Below are 8,859 nucleotides of genomic sequence, written 5' to 3' on the forward strand. Positions count from 1 at the left end.
TCTTTTAAGCAAGGGGAAGTTAGGAAGATCTATATTATCGAAAAGAGGGTTGTTTTGCACCAATTTTCCCGAGCATAAGTGCATGAAAGTGGGAAGTGGTAGTGCTGGATCTTCCTCTAGACAGCTTTTATTTTTTTTCTCTTTTTTTTGGAAGGTACGATCGTACGTTGGTTAAGGTACGTGCATATGCTTGAAAGACGAAACAGGCGTATGCTTTCCAAAAGACACGAACATGGCTAATAGAAGGGTATAGGCATACGCTTGGAAGAAGGAAGATATGAGCATGCGCTGGTGAAAGACATGACCATGGGGCGGGGTGCAGAAGGAATGGGCATACTTGAGGAAAGGTACGAGCGTGGCTTGAGGAGGACACGTGCATACTCTGAGAAGGACACGTACATACTCTTATAAAGGTATAATCGCACGCTTGTCGGGTCAAGTAGATTTATTAATTGTGCAGGGTAGACGTGTCTTCTAAAATGACTGCCTCCTTCTGATATTTCCTTGACAGTACAACAATTCTCAATTCGTACCCCTTTTTAATGCCCTTTATACCTTGTATTAATGAGATATGTTCTGAAGGATTTGCCTTGGAGGAAGATACGGGCGTGGCAAAGGAAGACACGGCTGTACTCTTCTCCGAAGGCATACAGAGTAAAAAATGTGAATCTCCTCCTCCCCTGATTTTTGAGGTTTTGGGTCCATTGTTGATGATTTTTTTTTGTGTGTTTTTCTTTTTGTGGCTGGCTAGAGCTAGTCTCCAGCTATCCAATGATACCTAGAATGCTTAATAAAATCTAATTACCTAAGAATAATTAAGGTATTAAGCTATTTGTGCAAAGTTTGACAAATGTTGAAGACATCACAAATTCATGAACTTCAAGAGCAAAGTTTAGGCACTTGTGTCTCTCGCTTCCGATGAAGACTCCCAAGCTCTTTATGCTCCATTGAACTGCATGGTTCAAGTAGATAAGATCAAACAACAAACAAACATATCAGACATACAACCACCGAGATGGATTTGCACTCCAACAGGGCTATGCAATGACTTTAGCAAGTGATAGAGTGTGGAGGACCCTAAGCTAGATGCCCTTTCTTGGTAGCGGCGCCAAAGAGGTTAACCAAGTCAACATACCACCTTACATAAGAGAGGGAGAGAAAAAGAGAAAGATGCTATACAAGGGTCGGTTAGGAGACTCATCTCCTACATGCACACACCACAATCAAGTAAGCATGCATCAACCGATACAAGCCTACCACTATAGCCACGAGAGAGAGAGAGAGAGAGAGAGAGAGAGAGAGAGAGAGAGAGAGAGAGAGAGAGAGAGAGAGAGAGAGAGAGAGAGAGAGAGAGAGAGAGAAGGCAAGACTCAATTGTGATAATGGGATTATCTCTTTTTATATTTCATAGATCACTTATATACATGAGCTCTCTTTTTACAATGGCCGGCTGCCCATTTACAATTGGGGCCCCAAAACTAACTTCCTAGCTCTATGTACATCTAGGCTCATTCCTATGATCGACATTACAGAAGTCGTAAGCTCGGTCATCCCATATATCTTTTTCATTAAGAGCTTAGCGCAGTTACATAACATTGGATTACAAGAAGCGTAACTACGCTTGAAAAATGATGTTAACCAGTGTGGTTAACTACTGTCAAAATTTGCATGCTCAAAAGGTGAAAAGTTATAACAAACACAAGAAACCTTTTTTCATTCTACTGCAAAAGTAGATAGGGTGAACCATTTTTTAATTGGCATGTACAACACATCCACCCATTGTGTTGAAATTAACCATATGTAAAACCAAATAAGCAATAGGCAAGAGGAGATGCTGTGAACTAGGGTTTGGTTGTGTACGTGGGAAGTGGGAAACAATTATAACATAGCATAAGACAATATATAGAGTGCAAAGGAAATATAATGACCATGTCTTGGATCAGGGGTTTATAATAGTTTTTTAGCTTATTCCCATTGTTATACCCATTAGTCTTGATACCATTAACAAGGGTCTCAATTCTGATCAACCCAGGTGAAGTAATTTTAGTAATCCTAAAGTGCCCCAATCTCCAAACTTTAAGTTTTTTTTGTTTATTTCTCCCTATTCCAAATAATAATACTAGGTTTTCCTCTTTAAGCTCCTTGGCCTTAACACTTTGGTCAAACCATTTTTTTGCACCAAAGTGTTTATACTACTAGCCCATGCATGGCTATAATAGTCTGGTCTCTTTTAGTTTTTCCACATCGATTAGTGTCTCAACCATAGCATTTTCCATTAACCTCTCATTGTTGATTGTAATTCTCAAACTAGGAACTATGTATTCCATGGGCATCACAACATCATAGGTTAGGTATACCCAATTGCTACTTTATATGATATTTGATAAGCCCCAAAATAATTATTTTGAGGTGATAAAAGGATTTTTGAGGGTATGGGAAAGCACTATATCCTATATCCATCGCTTCCTTCTCATCAACCATCATTACTCCTTGACCATAGCTAGGTACGGGTTCAATGCATGGCTCTTGACTTAAATATATTTTTTGGTGCCACCCACCGCTACTGGCTTGAGCAGAAAATAAACGTGTTTAAAATTAATATCAGACCTGCTTCAAGAAGCACTAGAGACCAATTCACTAGAGTGAGACCTTTCATGTGATCCCGATCTAGGTTAATTGTTAGAAGCGACGATACAATCGACTATAGTACATCAAATCACACTTCCTCAAACCTACCTAGCCTTTGGTCCTCACCAAAGCATTCCTCTATTAAGAAGGTAAAACTCCTTTTGATCCACCTCAAGTAAGGAGGCTTGAGACGAAATGAGCTAACTAAATGTAAATGTGAGCGGAGAAACAATGAAATACTTGGAAACATGAGCCGCCCATGGTCCTTCGAGCCCCAGCTTTATTGACTACATGAACTTCATCAAAAGGATATTAAATTGTCCTATTTTTGGGTGAAGCTCCAATGAAAGAGTAGAAGCAGGATGACCAAGAATCTCAAGGTTCGCCATGGTCCTCCAAGCCCTAGATTCACTGACTCGCTCTGTAAACAGTACCATAAACTTCATGAAAAAGGGAATTACAAGGTCCTATTTTTTAGCAAAGCTCTAGTGAAAGAGTGGGAAGGACCAAGAACTTGAGTTCTGCTCCCTCAAAAAGTAGTCAAACCATGTGTGACGCCATAATATTTCAAGTATTTGGTGTTGATCCCAAGTTGGGTTTATCCTAAGTTCTGACCATAAGAAACTAGCAACCTAACAACAATAGTTGACAATCAGGATATGTCTCTTTTGTTGTACCATTAGGGATAAGTGTTCCTTAGAACACACAACAATAAGCACACATAGTGTAAGAAAGAGTCACACTTTCCACACAGAAGATCATTATAGAAGCAAGAGTCCCACTTTCCACATGAGCTCATTATAGAAGCATCTTCACCACACGGACTAGCTCTTCTCTTCCTTCGGGCAAGAGACATGAAACAAGAGGAAAGAGTAAAGAGCCAATGTCTAGGACTACCTCAAACCAAAGGGATCCACAAGGACATTTACATAATCTGTTGTTGGAGACTGTGTGTGAACAGTTCTTATGAGTGGACTAATGTGTGTTTGTGTGTAGACAACCTCTAAGGTAGATATTATGTGAGTGTGAGTGTAATCAATAATGACAATGCTTATGCCATATGTCATTGTTTATGTGTGTGTGACTTAGTCAAAAGATAGGCAAAAAGGATGTACTTTTGGTGGAGGTTCAACATGCAATCTAATCATCATTAAGTAGTGCATATTCTTTCTCTTAAACTTCATCTCTCTCTCTCTCTCTCTCTCCCACACACCATGGATACCTTCAAATCTCCATAGCTCAGATCTTGCTAATCTAAAATCCAATCCATCAAACGGCATCGGAGCTAGGTAGACCTGTTGTTGTTGTGCTTCCCCGTGTGATGTGCTGCTACCTGTCAAAGCTTAATGCACTACTGTTTGCTCCGTCGGTGCTGCGACTTGCAATGGAGGAGCAGGCGACTACACTCCGGGCATCAATTGCAATGAAATTTGACTACTTGCCCGTCTCTACTGCTACCTTCAACCTCAGTCTTCGCTACGCTTGCTGTTACATTGGTCTATTCGTTTACGTCAGCACAACTTGCTGACGTCAACCAATAGTAGTCTTCTCAACCCACCTCGATGTCAGAAACACCATGTGTCATCTCCGTTACCCGCCTCCAAAGGGCTATTCACATAGAACCATACCAGTCCACACGTGTGGTGAATAGAACCATACCAGTCCACACGTGTGGTGAATAGAACCATACCACTCCAAGTGTGCTGCCATCCTTTGTGTAGCCCTTAGGTATCGAACCAATGCACCCACAAATATATCCTTCCCGGAAAAAAAAAAAAGAACTCCTACAAAAATCCTCACTCCACCTAACGCAATGCCAATCATCCAATTTCCACCAAAGGTTCTTGTGTTTAAATACTTTACAACATTTAGGATCAAATTTTCTTCTAAAGGGTTGTTCACATGGATAGGAAACAGCATGTGCCCATGGGCCTCATATAAATGAACATTTCATTGGAAGAGTCAATTTATTTTCTCTTGCTTTTTTATGTGAATGTGATAGGTAAAGGCTAAGACCGCCGTCAATCATCTTATGAACACTTTGACTTCACCTTCTTCTAATTCTTTTCATTGAGTTTTTGATCAAGGGGAAAAATTGTGTAGAGTGATCTAAAATTTTGTAAAAGGATTTAGACACTACTCTTGACCTATAAGCCAAGATTAAGACCTATCCTTATTATTAATTATGGCTATTCAAACAAAAATCAACAAATTTGAAGGATAAGACTTCTGCACCTAGCAGACATAGATCAAATTCACCCTTATGAGAAAAGGGATATGGAATGTGGCAAAAGGAAAAGAGAAGAAGCCAACAACTCGGGAATGAGAAGTTGCTTGGCTGGTCAAAGATGAGGAGGCCCTTGCTATCATAGCCTTAGGGTTAAGTGATTCATACAGCCATCATATTGTATACCTAGAACCTCAGAGTTGGGCAGAAAAAGCCAATCTACAAGGATGATGGCCAAATTTGATGGAACTATATATGTCATCAGTATCTAGAGAAATTCGATCAAATTTGCAAGGCCATGGGATAGATTGATGATCCCACCAAGGTCTGATCATTATACTTTACCTTGAAGGCAAAGCACACTAGTGGTTTAGATCCCTAAACCTACTTGAAAAGGCTAGCTACACTATGAGGTCTTGATACACACATTTATTGTGGGATTGTTGCCTAGTGGAACTAGATAGAGCCCTATTGCACAAATCTAAAACCTCAAGCAGGAAGAGAGAAAAATATGCGTGATAAACCAAGTATCTCTATATATGAGATGGAGCACCACGAAAGATTGGATAACTTATCGCTCATCGATTGATTCATGATCAGTCTCAAGAGCAAGAGGTTTCATGACCATCTCTACAAGGATAGACACTACATCTTCGATGAATGTTGCCACAAGGCATAGGCCTACTAGATAATCTACAAGACAATGATATAGAAGTCATCCACTTGAACCAAGACCTGCTTGAAAAAGCCAACTACGAGGTCTTGAGACACACATTCATTGTGGAATTCTCACCTAATGGAGCCCTATTGCATATATCTATAACCTCAAGTAAGAAGAGGGAGAAAACAAATGCGTGATTACATTGCTAGAACCAAATATCTCCTTATGAGATGCAGCACCTACCCACGAAAGACTTGTTGTGAAAGGTTAGAAGACTAGATAACTTACCATTCATCGATCGATTCATGATCGGTCTCAATAGCAAGAGGCTTCATGACCATCTCATCAAGTCTAGACACTACATCTTTGATGAGTGTTGTCGTTAGGCAATAGACCTAGTAGATAATCTACAAGACAAGGATGTGGAAGTCGTCCACGCGAACCAAGAGATAGGGGATGTGGAAGTCGTCCACTCGAACCAAGAGATAGGGGATGCATTGTCCAAGGGAGATCCAAGGCCTCAACGATTGAGGGTACCTAGCCAGCACTATGGCTAGAGTCCTAGTTAAGAAAATGAGCAAGGAAGAGTTGGTAGAACATTTTCTAAACCATTTAGGCCACTATTAGCAAGGCCAAACCTCAAGGCTAACCCCCGTTAGTTCCTCAATGGGCTGAGGGTACCCAACTAGCACCGACTAGAGCCCTAGTCAAGAACATGAGCATGGACGAGTTGGCAAAAAATATGCTAAACCATTGGTTGGTAGGGCCAACCTCAAGGCCCCGGTCAGTTCCTCAACCGGGACACCCACATTTATTTCCACAGAGAGATGATTCGGTGTGTAATTTACCACTGAAACCATATAAGCACCAAGTGCTCGATATTGAGGCCTAGATAGCAACAATATTGTGCTAATTATGGATGCCATGGTGACATGGGAACTAGAACACAACCCACTATTGGTACCATGGAAACCTGGCACCATAACCTCTGCTCACAATGCCAAAGTAACCACTGGCCCTACTGCATGCTTGTTTTTTAAAACCCTATATTGAGAGATATCTATGGACCGCCACCAATTCCATACCCACCTTTGGTACTACCATCTTAATCAGTTCCTCTTGGAATTCCATCGGTACAAACAACAGTGATACTCGATGACTTTACTAGTGGACTTTGAGAGTCCACAGTAGGAGAGCTATGTTACACGTGAGCAATACAATTCATATACGGATATCCAGAGTAACCCCCAACCATTGTGCCTCCTTGTTCAAAGCTATGGTGTAACCAAGGGCAAGAGACTTCAATAACATGTCACATAGGACACCTCTTGACAATGTTTCCATTGCAAGGGCTTGCATCATGTTGCTGAGTGTCATCATAGACCCATCTCACCACAAGTATCCCAACTCCACCCTCGAATCCAGTGATAAATCCTGGTGTCACTCCATATGGAGGCACATGTTACTAGTGTAGATTCGAACATGCTTTTAAGGATTGTCCCAACAAAGTGACAATCACCCCAGTGGTGGCCGAAGCATCAGACACTTTGACGAGCCTAACTTGTTACGTATACAAGGTGGATGTAGTCCCCCCTTATTAATGCTATTCGCAGGGCTCTAGACCAAGATGAGGGAACTTGTCAAGAGGCTAAAAGACCAGTATAAATAGCCTCTATTAGTCCCTTGTAATGCCATCACAAGGCTCCACCAAGATGAGGGTAGTTTGTTGGGAATAAAGGGCCACCGTGCCCGCCTAGTGTCTGGGCACCCTTTGGGGTTGTACCATTATTCATATACCTATCTGAAAAACCTTAGTGGTACATCATCATTGTACCCACATACTCTCTCTCTCTCTCTCTCTCTCTCTCTCTCTCTCTCTCTCTCTCTCTCTCTCTCTCTCTCTCTCTCTCTCTACCTGCATTGTTGCATCCATTGAAGCTCTGCAGTCCATGGTTAGTGCACTTCAAACTGGTATCAGAGCATGGCTTCTTGAGGTCTTGAGCGAGGTCGGGCACTCCTTCAGCATCCCTTCGAATCCCTACACCATTGGTTCACTCTCTTGGTAGCCATAGTCGAGCTACTCGAGCTCCGATCGGTCTCCATCTTCCCGAGCATCCTCCGGGCCTACTTGGGCACCTTCAGGGCCATCACTCAGAGGAGGTATTTGAAGTCTTTTTTCATGTATTCAGTGAGCACACAGGGTACACAGCAGGGGCAGCCATAGCTTCAACCTATTGGAGCTTGCTTCTACTTTACCGTGCTTGGAGCCTCTATAGGCTTGATTGGCCTTGTGATAGGCCTTCATTGGCACTTTATATAGCCCCTCCCCACCCTGGTTCTAGCTAGCAAGGCCTATTGCTGTCCCCATGCTGGTTGCGCTTGTTTCCAGCAGGCGTTGGCAGCAGCATTCCAGCCCTCTATTGACATTGCCTATCTACCTTGGCACTCTTGTGAGCACTTGGCAATCATGTTTGAAGGTTATTGATGCTTTCTACTTGGCTTGAGGCATTGGACTGAGCTTCCCTTTGGTGGAATATGTAGCAGACCTGCTGCTACAGGTCTGAGACAAAGTTTTATAGGTACATTAAAGCTCATCTACACACTCATTGATGCCCGTATGCCTATGTATGCATGTCAAATGTTTGGGGGATGTATGCCTATTGGCTGGCAATCACTTGGAGCTGATCTAGTGGCATGAAGTACTCAGTCTTACATAGTAAATCACTGCTGTACACTTTAGGGCTGAAGTGGTTTTGTCAGAGGTTTCATATGCCTAATGCATTCGGGCCCCTCTTATGGATGCTACACATGATGTATTGTACATGCATATCATGAATGCCAATCATCTGGAGATGACTTTGGGGATGTTTTGAGCCTAATTTGGAGCTCGGGAAAATTATCTTGGCTATTGGAAAATTGCAAGCAGCATGGTCATACCTGCAGGGGACTTTGGATGCAGTTGTATGCTTCTCACTGAAACTTCCAAGCAAGTTTTGGTACTGAGATAAGGTGCTATACCTGAGCAGTGGATTGATAGTGTCATGCCTCATTTATGAGCTAAAAACAGGTCATTTTTTTGCAGACATTCATTGCTGTACATAGTAAACAGCAGGGTTCTCTTGCAGGCAGATTGATACCTACTCTCATCTGATGCTATTTGGGGATGTCTGCAAGCATGTTTATGATCTGAAATGTCACTGTCATGCTGAAAATGCTCAGTAACTAGAACTAAACATCTGAAAATACACTGCAAGTTTTGGTTTCTTGCAATTCTCTTGGTTAGTTATTTTGACAGATTTGGCTTGTTTTTTTTTTGTCACTTGAGCTGTAATCATGGCTAGTA

The sequence above is a fragment of the Cibotium barometz genome, chromosome 52 (assembly GCF_041138505.1).
Source record: "Cibotium barometz isolate CiBa-2024 chromosome 52, ASM4113850v1, whole genome shotgun sequence".
Lineage (NCBI taxonomy): Eukaryota > Viridiplantae > Streptophyta > Polypodiopsida > Cyatheales > Cibotiaceae > Cibotium > Cibotium barometz.